Below are 12,786 nucleotides of genomic sequence, written 5' to 3' on the forward strand. Positions count from 1 at the left end.
CTCATCTCCATGGAATGACTACAAGATAGGAAATGATAGGTGCTCAAGACATATAAACATATGGCTGTATCATATCTTTACAAAGCTAGGTTTTCAGTGGTTGCTGTAATAAAAAGCAAGTACTACATGCAAATCAATGTAAAAACAGGCAATGAAGGTGGCAATGTCTGACTGGATTTCAATGTTTGCCAAACAGATGCAGTCGTTAGGGCATAACTCCTTATTATGAAGTATGAGCACAACAACGTAATAAATGAAAGTGTTAAATTTTTATTTCTTCCAGCCTAGGAGCTCCATGAAATAATTACTGACACATTAAGGAATCTCTGGTCTATAAGGATTCCTGCACTCTTAGAGATACTACTCAAGACCTTGTTAGTAGCCTGGCCAACCACTGGCTTAGAAGGATTTTTGACTACCTGATGCTGATCGAGATTCCAGATTCCTGCTTCTGGAATGTTATCTCTCAAATGACACTTACATACCAGGCATGGTCAGAACATTGGGAGACCGGAGAAGAAATCGTCTGAAGGCAATTGTTCTCTGCCAATGATTGTTTGCATAGTAAACACCAAGGCTTCTTAAGAGTTGTATACATACAAAATAGTTTAACTGAGTGTGCAGCATATGATTCATATCTAATCATTCTTCAGAAAACAACTGAATTATTTTTTCCTTAAGTAGTAAAACTTCTTTATTATTGTGTTCTTTGTATGTCTAAAAATTATAGGAATGGAAACTTTATGATCTTAATACCTGGCATCAGAATACCTTTTAGGCAGAATAATTCTCTATAAACCAAACTAAACCGACTGCCATCCAGTTAATTCTGACTCATAGTGACCCTACAGGAGAGAGTAGAAGCGCCCCATAGGGCTTCCAAAGCTGTAAACCTTTACAGAAGCAGAATGTCACATCTTTCTCCCATGGAGCAGCTGGTGGGTTTGAACTGCTGACCTTTCATTTAGCAGCCAAGTGCTTTAGCAACTGCTCCATCTGGGCCCCTTTAAAGCTCTATAGGGATACTTTTGGGTCTTAGGTTGTTGTAGTCCAACTGACGAATGTTTTTGTACACGGAAATATAGGACTCAAATATGCTTTTATGATGGAAGGAGAAAGAAAAGACAGAAAACGAATTGATGAGTATGTAAAATGGGTTGAAGAACAAAATTTGTATGAGCACTTCAGAAAAAAAAATGTGGATGGAGTGGCCTATGGACTTTCGTGGTAGGGGATTATAAGTGCATACCATAAAACGTGTATCATAATGGCTACTTAAGGGGCTAACATGGGTGTGCTCTACTACTCTGTTACACCTCCTCATGAATCTTGATCAATTGTACTTTATCCCTAAGTGTTTTGTGAAAATATGAAGTTCACTTTCTTCTCATTATTTCTTTATATTTAAAGGGGAAGTTGAGAAAGGAAAAGTTTTTTCTTTGGGCATCAGGTGCTGAAGGATGAGTTCAGGTATAGCCGGGACAACAATATTGCTCCATGTCCTAATTCCAAGAAATTTTAGGGAGTTAAACTTCTTCAGATTTAAAATGATTTATAGGATGTAAATTAAATCACGATTACCCAGTTTTTACAGTTTATAATTATAGATGTTTTTATGGCTTTTGATCTAAATCTATTTCCCTTGGTAGACTCTAATTTCCAGGAAGGAAGAATATGTGTCTATTTTGATCACCATGTTAACCTTAGTGATTATCATGCTGCCTGACCCTTGGTAGGAATTAAATTTTGTTAAATGAATATTGAATGTTGTCAATAATTTTTGTGGAGTTTTTGAGCCCTAAACTGACATAAATTTCTCAATACAATATTATTTATAGTCTCATTTAATAAAACGGATGGATACAACATAAGCCACTTCCTTATACTTAAAATACAGTGACAGCTCCTGGTAGTCATGGACTATGATTTATTAATACTATATGTCTAACACTTAATGTAGTGCCTGATTAGTACGTATTCAATCAAGATTAGTTTATTGAAATGAAGTGGAGGAAAAAAAAGGCGTGCCATCATCCCCACCCACTCACCTCTGACTTCTGTCCTATTCCCCATAGTTTATCACATAGTCATTTTTCTCTACTTATCATGGCCCCATATGCTTTAAAACATAAGGGAACACCCCCTCAAATTTAAATGGAGTTGATACTTGTTATACAACATTTTACAGAATTCAATCCATGTATCAAGGTAATAATTTTAAATGATGTGGTAAAAAAAAACAAAAATCTTCGGACATGATGAATTTTCATTAATAATTGTGAATAGAATTGATTGCTATAAGATGTCATTTCCAATAAAAATTTCCAATACACATCATGAAATGAATTTTTAGTATATTCATCTACCTAAGATATAAATAGATTTGTTATGCAGGAGGAGGTATCCAAACTAGAGTAAGGACTAGAATGAGGAGGTTTATTCTTTTCTTCTTAATTTTTGTTTTAAATCAATATTGCTTGTTAGAAGGTATTTTGTGTCATAATCGGTAACATCAAGTAATAACCATTCCTGTAAATAACATAATGACAAACTCTGAAAATTCTTTACTCACAATTGCTAACAATTTTTCTCTCTAGATCTTCCATTAACCTTTTCAAATTTCTCAAATGAAGTTATCTTTTGAAAAATAAGCGGTAGGTTTCCAACAAAATCGGTGTCCAATTAGTTATTTCAAGGTTATCCACATATGCTTTCCAATTCAAGTAAAAGATAGTCACTTTTATTCATTTACAATATTGTTTTTTTCTCATATATAAAATTCCAACTGAGATAAATAGGAGGACTTCTGTATGTTTTCCTAAGATTTGTATATTTCTTAAGAAAATATGAATGCATATTTATACGAGCTGTTTAGGGTGTTTCAAGTAGAAGGTATTTTGCAGTGAGACTAAAGCTAATAAAATATCACAAGGAATTTAGATACCAACTAGGGAAATCCAGAAACCATTATTTTTCCATATCCTAAGCTTTTAAAATCCAGAAACGAATTAATAAACCAGTTAGAGGATTTTGCTCCATTCCCTGGATCTGTGGTAAGTGTTGAAAGAGTAGGTGTTTATTTTTAGCGATGTATACATTTTTTTTCTTTTCAGCAATACCTGTGTTTATCGACAATTTAAATTGGGCTAGGAAACCTTTTTCTGTAAAGGATAAAATAAGAAATATTGTAGGCTTTGACCTCAGTCACAACTACTCGACTATCACTGTAGTGCAAAAGCAGCCACAGACAATAGTAGTGAACGGTTGTGTTCTAATAAGACTTTACTAACAAAAAGACGCAGCAGTTTGCCGACCTGTTTCTAGGTAAGCAAAAAAGAAAGGTGTTCAGTTTAAATGGTTTACTTGTGCCTGCTCTGTGATTTAGGTGGCAAGGAAAAAAAAAAAAAAAGCTTATGAAATCAATGTAGCAACATAGTTACCAGGACAATTGCTGTATTCTCCTACGATTAGGGAGAATTAAATATGTTGAGCGACTTTTTTTCAAAGACTGTAAGAGCTGATACAATACTGCCAAAGGTCTTTGGAAGAAGTATCACCATCACAACTGCGCTTTTGCTCTTTATTTGTGCAATATTAATTTCAATTTAATAGAGATTAGATTTTCCAACACTTAGCAATAGGGACCACAGTCTTCAGGAAATATTTTTTAAAGATCTCCCCAATAAAATTTCACTGAAGAACACCTGTCCCATTAGATAAGCTGCTTGGACGGTCTAATGCAACAACAAAAAAAAAGAATTGAAAATGGAAAATTTATTTACAACCTCAGTCTATGTTTTTCTAGTTCAGGAAAACAATTTCTGAAATAGAAATTCTATTAATAAAAAATTACTATGAATTCTAATAAGCCTTATTAAGTTTTTGTTTGAGGAGTAATGTCTGATAATAATAAACATTTATTTTTAGCAAAAACAACTCTTTTCCCAAATCGACTTGACCGCAACGGGTTTATTATTGGGGAAGCTTTGGGCAGAGAACCTCAAAGGAAGGAGGGGTTGGTTCTGACCAAGCAGGATGAAGAAATAAATGATTAAATAAAAATCGAAAGGTACGCTGAAAAGAAGAACTTGATTTTCGAGCTAGTCAAACTGTTTGGGAAAGAAAGAATTTTCTGGGAAAAGGTATCGTTATGACTGAGGCCATTCAGCCATGGAAACAATAATAACGTTTATTCTTTAATTAAACTGAAAATCTTTTCTTGTGGCAATCTGTTTCTACTCTGTGCATTCATTCATTGATTCACTCATTTGTTTTGTAATACTGATATTCAAAGGACATTTTAATATGCTGTTGTTTTAAGGAGGTTTGTATTTGACTGAAAAGTTTTTATAATTAATCAAAATTTATTAAACAAGTTTTAATTTGATATCCAGTTTTATACAGTAATAGTGAGATTATAACTCTCTGAATTTCAGTTATCGGCATGGTAAATAGGTATAGTTGGCCTTGCTCAGCATTGGGTAGAGAGCTGTGACTTGGAAAGTTATTTCTAAGCCCACAGTGTGTTGAAACCCTAAGAGGCTCACTGAAGAGGCGTATTTCCTTGTCTATAAAGAAGCCACTGTAATTTCAGGGATTTTGGGACTGGACTCTTGATAATCATTCACACTTGCTTCACAACTGAATTCTCATGACTGGTCCCACTTTAGTATAAAATCTGGTATTCTTTCTTATTTTTGCCATTGATGGTTTATATTGGGATTATTTGTGTTTTAATAGGATTTGCTTGCAACAGATAAAATGACATCGTGAATCCATCAGAGACAATTTAGTGTTGATACGTGAACCGGAATCAAATTTAAAAAATGACACTAATTATCAAATTGCTATCATTTACAATATAGTTTGATAAGTACTTTTAATTTATTGTCCCAAAATAATGCATAAACTTGCTAGGAAGGTGATAAACTGGCCCTGATCTGTCATCATTTTTTTATCCACATAATGATGCTATTTAAATTATGTTAGTGAAAAACTTATTCAGAGTTTTTAAATCACAATGATTATTCAAAAAATAAAATTAGTCATAATAACCATAAAATGGACTTAACAAGACCGAAAAATCTGCTCTGGTTATTTCGTCAGAAGCCTTACCCTAAACTTTTTTTCTTTAAAATTTTCTGATCCTGCACTTAAAGTCTGGTTTAAATTACTATTTCTTCTCTTCTGAAATTAATGCACACACACAAACACACACACACATACATATGAATATCCATTAAATATTTTAAAAATTATAAACTTAATTAAAACCGGTTTTCTTAAATCTTCAACTTTTTAAAAATTCCAACAGTTTGTAAAAACTCCAGTTGTTTGTAAAAATCAGACATTTATTTCCACATCCCAAGCTTATTCTTTTGTGTAATTTTTGATGCCACATCATCTATCCACATATGTGTTTGTACCATGCCATTTCTCACAAAACACACATCTTACTCCATTCTCAAAGGCATTATTCTTGATTATTTGTTAACTTGGCTATTCTCTGTTGTTTAGGAAAAAAAAAATCTGTCACTCAATTTCTAATAATTTCTTTCACTTTCTTGTCTTCTGAAAATTATGCTGTAAAGGTTGTCTTCCTTTCCTATCATTCGTATCTCATCATATCTCTCTTTAAAGTCATCCAGGGACTCCTCTTTTCCATACACACTATTTTAAAGTCAAATCTCTGTATTTTGTGTAAATACGATATACATTTTTACTTTGTATTGTGCTGTAAGTAAAAGTTCACAAATCAAGTCTGACTCTCATACAAAAATTTGTAAACACCTTGCTATATACTCCTAATTGCTCTCCCCCTAATGAGACAGCACACTCCTTGCCTCCACTCTCTCTTTTTGTGTCCCTTCGGCCAGCTTCTGACCCCCTCTACCCTCTCATTTCCCCTTCAGACTGGATAGGCCATCATAGTCTCATGTGTCTACTTGATCCAAGAAGCTCATTCTCCCACAGTATCGATTTTTATCCCATAGTCCTGTCTAACCCGTCTGAAGAGTTGACTTTGGGAATGGTTTCTGTCTTGGACTAACAGGAGGTCTGGGGACCATGACCTCTGGGGTCCTTCTAGTCTCAGTCAGACCATTGAGTCTGGTCTTTTTATGACAACTTGCGGTCTGCATCCCACTGCTCTCCTGCTCCCTGAGGGGTACTCTTTTATGTTCCCTGTCAGGGCAGTCATCAGTTGTAGCCGGGCACCATCTAGTTCCTCTGGACCCAAGCTAATGTATTCTCTGCTTTACGTGACACTTTCTGCCTTTTGGGCTCATAATTACCTTGTGTCTTTGATGTTTTTCATTCTCCTTTGCTCCAGGTGGGTTGAGACCAATTGTTGCAACTTAAATGGCCGCTTGATAGCATTTAAGACCCCTGACACCATTCTCCAAAGTGGGATGCACAATATTTTCTTAATAGATTTTATTACGGAAATTGACTTAGATGTCCCCTGAAACCATGTTCCCCAAACCCCTGCCCCTGCTACACTGGCCTTCGAAGCATTCAGTTTATTCAGGAAACTTCTTTGCTTTTCGTTTAGACCAGTTGTGCTGACCTCACCTGTATTGTGTTGCCTATCCCTTCAGCTAAGATAGTTCTTATCTACTATCTAATTAGTGAATACCCCTCTCGCTCCTTCCCTCCCTCCCCACTCTCGTAACCATCAAAGAATGTTCTCTTCTCTGTTTAAACTATTTCTCAAGTTCTTATAATAGTGGTTTTATACAATATTTGTCCTTTTCTACCTGACGAATTTCACTCAGCATAATGCCTTCCAGGTTCCTCCATTTTTGAAAAGTTTCACAGATTCCTCACTGTTCTTTATCGATGCATAGTATTCCATTGTGTGAATATACCATAATTTATTTATCCATTCATCTGTTGATGGGCACCTTGGTTGCTTCCATCTTTTTGCTATTGTAAACAGTGCTGCAATAAACATGGGTGTGCATGTATCTGTTCGTGTAAAGGCTCTTATTTCTCTAGGATATATTCCGAGAAGTGGGACTGCTGGAAGGTATGGTAGTTCTAGCTCCAGTTTTTTAAGGAAGCGACAAATTGATTTCCAAAGTGGTTGTACCATTTCACATTCCCACCAGCAGTGTATAATTTTTCAGGTCTCTCCACAACCTCTCCAATGTTTATTATTTTGTGATTTTTGGATTAATGCCAGCCTTGATGGAGTGGGATGGCATCTCATTGTAGTTTTGATTTGCATTTCTCTAATGGCTAATGATCATGAGCATTTCCTCATGTAGATGTAGTTTCTTGTTAGCTACCTGAATGTCTTCTTTAGTGAAGTGCCTGTTCATATCCTTTGCCCATTTTTAATTGTGTTATTTGTCTTTTAGTGATTGAGTTTTTGCAGTTTCATGTAGATTTTAGAGATCAGACTCTGATTGGAAATGTCATAGCTGAAAACTTTTTCCCAGTCTGTAGGTAATCTTTTTACTCTTTTGGTGAAGTCTTTGGATGAGCATAGGTGTTTAATCTTTTGTAGCTCCGAGTTATCTGGTTTCTCTTCTGCATTGTTAGTAATGTTTTGTATACTGTTTATGACATGTGTTAGGGCTCCTAGTGTTTTCCCTATTTTTTCTTCCATGATCTTTATCATTTTAGATTTTTATATTTAGGTCTTTGATGCATTTTGAATTTGTTTTTGTGCATGGTGTGAGGTACGGGTCTTGTTTCATTTTTTTTTTTTTTTGCAGATGGATATTCAGTTATGCCAGCACCATTTGTCTTTTCCCCATTTAACTAACTTTGGGCCTTTGTCAAATATCAGCTGCTCATATTTGGATGGATTTATGTCTGGATTCTCAATTCTGTTCCATTGGTCTATATATCCGTTGTTGTACCAGTACCAGGCTGTTTGGAACTACTGTGGCGGTATAATAGTTTCTAAAATCAGGTAATTAGGCCTCCCACTTTGTCCTTCTTTTTCAGTAATGCTTTACTTATCCAGGGCCTCTTTCCATTCCATGTGAAGTTGGTGATTCATTTTTCCATCTCATTAAAAAATGTCCTTGGAATTTGAATAGGAATTGCATGAAATCTATAGATCACTTTTGGTAAAACAGACAGTTTTACAATGTTAAGTCTTCCTATCCATGGACAAGGTATGTTTTTCCACTTATGTAGGTCTCTTTTGGTTTCTTGCAGTAGTGTCTTGTGGTTTTCTGTGTATACATCTTTTACATCTCTGGGAAGATTTATTCCTAAATATTTTATCTTCTTGGGGGTTACTGTAATTAGTATTGATTTGGTGATTTCCTCCTCGATAGTCTTTTCATTAGTGTGGAGAAATCCAAACGTTTTTTGTATGTTTATCTTGTATCCTGATACTCTGTTGAACTCTTTTTTTAGTTTCAGTAGTTTTCTTGAGGATTCTATAGGGTTTTCTCTGTATAAAATCATGTCATCTGCAAACAGAGATACTTTTACTTCTTCCTTGCCAATTTGGATGCCCTTTATTTCTTTTTCTAGCCTAATTGCTCTGGCTAGGACCTCTAGCACAGTGTTGAATAAAAGTGATGATAAAGGGCATCCTTGTCTGGTTCCGGATCTCAAGGGGAATGCGTTCATGCTCTCTCCATTTAGGATGATGTTGGCTGTTGGCTTTGTATAAATGCCCTTTATTATGTTGAGGAATTTCCCTTCTATTCCTATTTTGCTGAGAGTTTTATCATGAGTGGGTTTTGAACATTGTTGAATGCCTTTCCTGCATCAACTGATAAAATCTTGTGGTTCTTGTCTTTTGTTTTATTTATGTGGTGGATTACATTAATTGTTTTTCTAATGTTGAACCATCCCTGCATACCTGGTATGAATCACACTTGCTCATGGTGAATTATCTTTTTGATATGTTGTTGAATTCTATTGACTAGAATTTTGTTGAGGATTTTTGCTTCTAAGTTCGTGAGGGAAATAGGTCTGTAATTTTCTTTCTTTTTTTTTTTTTGTGGTGTCTTTACCTGGTTTTGGTATCAGAGATATGCTGGCTTTATACAATGAGTTTGGGAGTATTCCATCCTTTTCTGTGTTCTGAAATACCTTTAGTAATAGTGGTATTAACTCTTCTCTGAAAGTTTGATAGAACTCTGCAGTGAAGCCATCCAGGCTAATATGATATATATTTTGACAAAAGCTTTTATTGAAGAGTTCAAAAAAGGTTACATTTAGTAGGGATATACATAATAAAGTTGGAAACCCTGGTGGTGTAGTTGTTAAGTGCTACGGCTGCTAACCAAAAGGTCAGCAGTTCAATTCTTGGAAACTCTATGGGGCAGTTCTACTCTGTCCTATAGGGACACTAGGAGTCAGAATTGACTTGACAGCAGTGGGTTTTTGTTATACATAATAAAATCGTTTATTTTACAGAGATATCTGAATCCATCAGGTAATATATCAACAAGCATTTATTGAATGCCTACTTTGTAACTGTTTTTTTAATAATATTTTGTGTTTAAAATGAAAGTTACACCACAATTTAGGTTCCCATTTAACAATTTCTACACAAATTATTCAGTGATATTGGTTACATTTTTACAATGTGTCATCATTCTCATTCATTTCTTTCTGGTTGTATCATTTCCTGTACTCCATATTCCCTGCCCCCTTACCTTTTCATCTTTGCTTTAGAGTAATTTTTTTTTAAACATTTTGTTGGGATTTGGTGAGAGTTTACAGAGCAAATTAGTTTCCCGTTCAACAATTCATACACAGATTTTTTTTGTAACATTGGTTGCAATCCCCTCAATGTGTGAACACTCTCCCTACTTCCACCCTGGGTTCCCCATTTCCATTCACTCATCTTTCCTGGCCCTCCCTGTCTTCTGAACTTTGTTTTGAGTGAATTATACCCTTTTAATTTCGTACATTTGAATGTTCTGAGGAGCTCGTTCCTCACTGGCCTTACTGTTGGCCGAGAGGTGATCTGCAGAAGTGGGTTCAGTTCCAGGTCTGAAGGGTTGTCTGGTAATATTTTTAACAGCTTTATTGAGATATAATTTAAATACCATATGAAAAAAACAGACAAACAAACCAGTGCCATCTACTGTGACTCATGGCAACCCCAGGTGTATAGTTCATCTGTTTAAAGTGTGTAGTTCAATGATTTTTAGTACTTTGTGAACTATTTCAATCTGCACACTCAAATCTTTCTTTCCTATTGTTCCTTTTCTTCCTCTCATCCATCTCTTCCTTTTTTTTTCTCCGCTTGGAACTTTTTTTTTTTATGACTGTGCTCACCCAGTTTCCCCACAGTGTACATAGATGCTGGGCTCTGTGTGATCTCCCTAGGTTGACCAGTGCTTCGTCTGCTATCTTTTTTTATTTTTCTTGTCGTACTTTAGATGAAGGTTTACAAACTAGCTTCTCACTAAACAGTACACATATTGTTTTATGACATTGGTTACCAACCCCACTACATGTCATCCTTCTTGACCTTAGGTTCCCTGTTACCAGCTTTCTTGACCCTCCTGCCTTTTAGTCCTTACCTCCAGGCTGGTGAGCCCCTTTAGTCCTATTTTGTTTTCTGAGACTGTCTACTCTTTGGCTGAAAGGTGAATCCCAGGAGAGACTTCGTTACTGAGCTAAAAGGGTGTCTCCGGGTTTCTCCAGTCTGTGTTAGGCCAGTGAGTCTGCTCTTTTTTTGTGAGTTAGTTAGAATTTTCTTCTACGTTTTTCCTCCACCTGTGTCCAGGACCCTCTACTGTGATCCCAGTCAGAGTAGTCAGTGGTAGTAGCCAGGCACCATCCAGCCATACTACACTCAGTCTGGCAGAGGCTGTGACAGTTGTGGTCCTTTAGTCCTTTGGACTAATCCTTCTCCTGTGTCTTCAGTTTTCTTCATTCTCTCATGTTCCCAAAGGGGTGAGGCCAGTGGAGTATCTTAGATGGCTGTTTACAAGATTTTAAGACCCCAGATGCTACTCACGAAAGTAGGATGTAGAACATTTTCTTTACGAACTATGTTGTGCCGATTGAGCAAGATGTTCCCTGAGACCATTGTTCCCACAGCCCTCAGTCCAGCAATTCAGTATCTCAGGGAACCTGGATGTCTCCATGGAGCCTCCATGACCCCACCTTGTTCAAGCTGTGCTGGCCTCCCAGCATTGTATACTCTCTTACCCTTCAACAAAGTAAAAACTTACCTGTTATCTACTTAGTGTTTTTCCATCCCCACCCCTTACCTACCTTATAAACATTAAAGATTGTTTCTTTTTGTGTGTAAACCTTTTCATGAGTTTTTATAGTACTGGTCTCATACAATATTTGTCCTTTCCTGATTAATTTCACTCAGCGTAATGCCCTCCAGACTCATCCATGTTGTGAGATGCTTCCCAGATTCATCATCACTCTTTATCATTGCATAGTACTCCGTTGTGTGTATATGCCATAGTTTGTTTATCCATTCATCTGTTGATGGTCATCTATGCTGTTTCTTTTTGCTATTGTGAACAATGATGCAATGAACATGGGTGTGCATATGCCTATTCATGTGACGGCTCTTATTTCTCTAGGATATATTCCTAGGAGTGGGATTGCTGGATCATTCAGTATTTCTATTTCTATGTTTCTAAGAAAATGCCATATCGTTTTCCAAAATGGTTGTACCATTTTGCATTCCCACCAGCAGTGCATAAGAGCTCCAATCTCCCTGCAGCCTCTCCAACATTTGATATTTTCTGTTTTTTTTTTTTTTTTTTTTGATTAGTGCAAGTAATGCCAGGGGGAGGAGGTATCTCATTGTGGCTTTGATTTGCATTTCTCTAATGGCTGGTGATCTCAAACACTTCCTCATGTGTCTCTTAGCCACTTGAATGTGTTCTTTGGTGAAATGAATGATCATTTCCTTTACCCATTTTTTAACGGGATTATTTGTCTTTTGTTGTCGGGGTGTTAGACTTTCATGTAGATTTTAGAGGTTAAGACCTTTGTCAGATTTGTAATAGCCAAAAACCTTTTCCCAATCTGTAGGTTCTCTTTTTACTCTTTTGGTAAATTCTTTTGATGAGCTTAAGTATTTAATTTTTAGAAGATTCCAGTTTTCTAGCTTATCTCTGGAGTTGTGTGTAGTTACTTATGATTTGTATTCTGTTTAATGCTGTGTATTAGGGCTTCTGGCTTGGATCCCATTTTTTTTTTCTATGATCTTTATAATTTTAGGTTCTATATTTAGGTCTTTGATCCATTTTGAATTAGCTTTTGTGTATGGTGTGATTCATAGGTCCTTTTTCATTTTTTTATACAGACATCCAGTTTTGCAAGCACCATTTGTTAAAAATGACTGTCTTTTTCTCATTTGATGGACTTTGGGCCCTTGTCGAAGATCAGGTGACCATAGGTGAATGGATTTATATCTGGGTTCTCAATTCTGTTCCATTGGTCAATATGTCTATCATTGTACCTGTACCAGGCTGTTTTGACTACAATAGCTGTATAGTAGGTTCGGAGATCAGGTAGTGCTAGTCCTCCTACTTTATTCTTCTTCTTCTGTAGTGCTTTATTTATCTGGGACCTTTTCCTCTTCCATGTAAAGTTAATGATTAACTTTTACATCTTTTTAAAGAATGTTGCTTGTATTTGGATTGTGATTGCATTGTATTTGTAGATTGCCTTTAGTTAAGTGCTACAGCTGCTAACCATAGGTTGGCAGTTCAAATCCAGTAGGTGTTGTATGTTTATCATGAATTCTGCTACTCTGCTGAATCTTCCTGATAATTCCAGTAGTTTTCTCATGAAGCCTTTTGTGTTTCCTATGTGTAGTAT

This window comes from Loxodonta africana, chromosome 13 (assembly GCF_030014295.1).
Source record: "Loxodonta africana isolate mLoxAfr1 chromosome 13, mLoxAfr1.hap2, whole genome shotgun sequence".
NCBI lineage: Eukaryota > Metazoa > Chordata > Mammalia > Proboscidea > Elephantidae > Loxodonta > Loxodonta africana.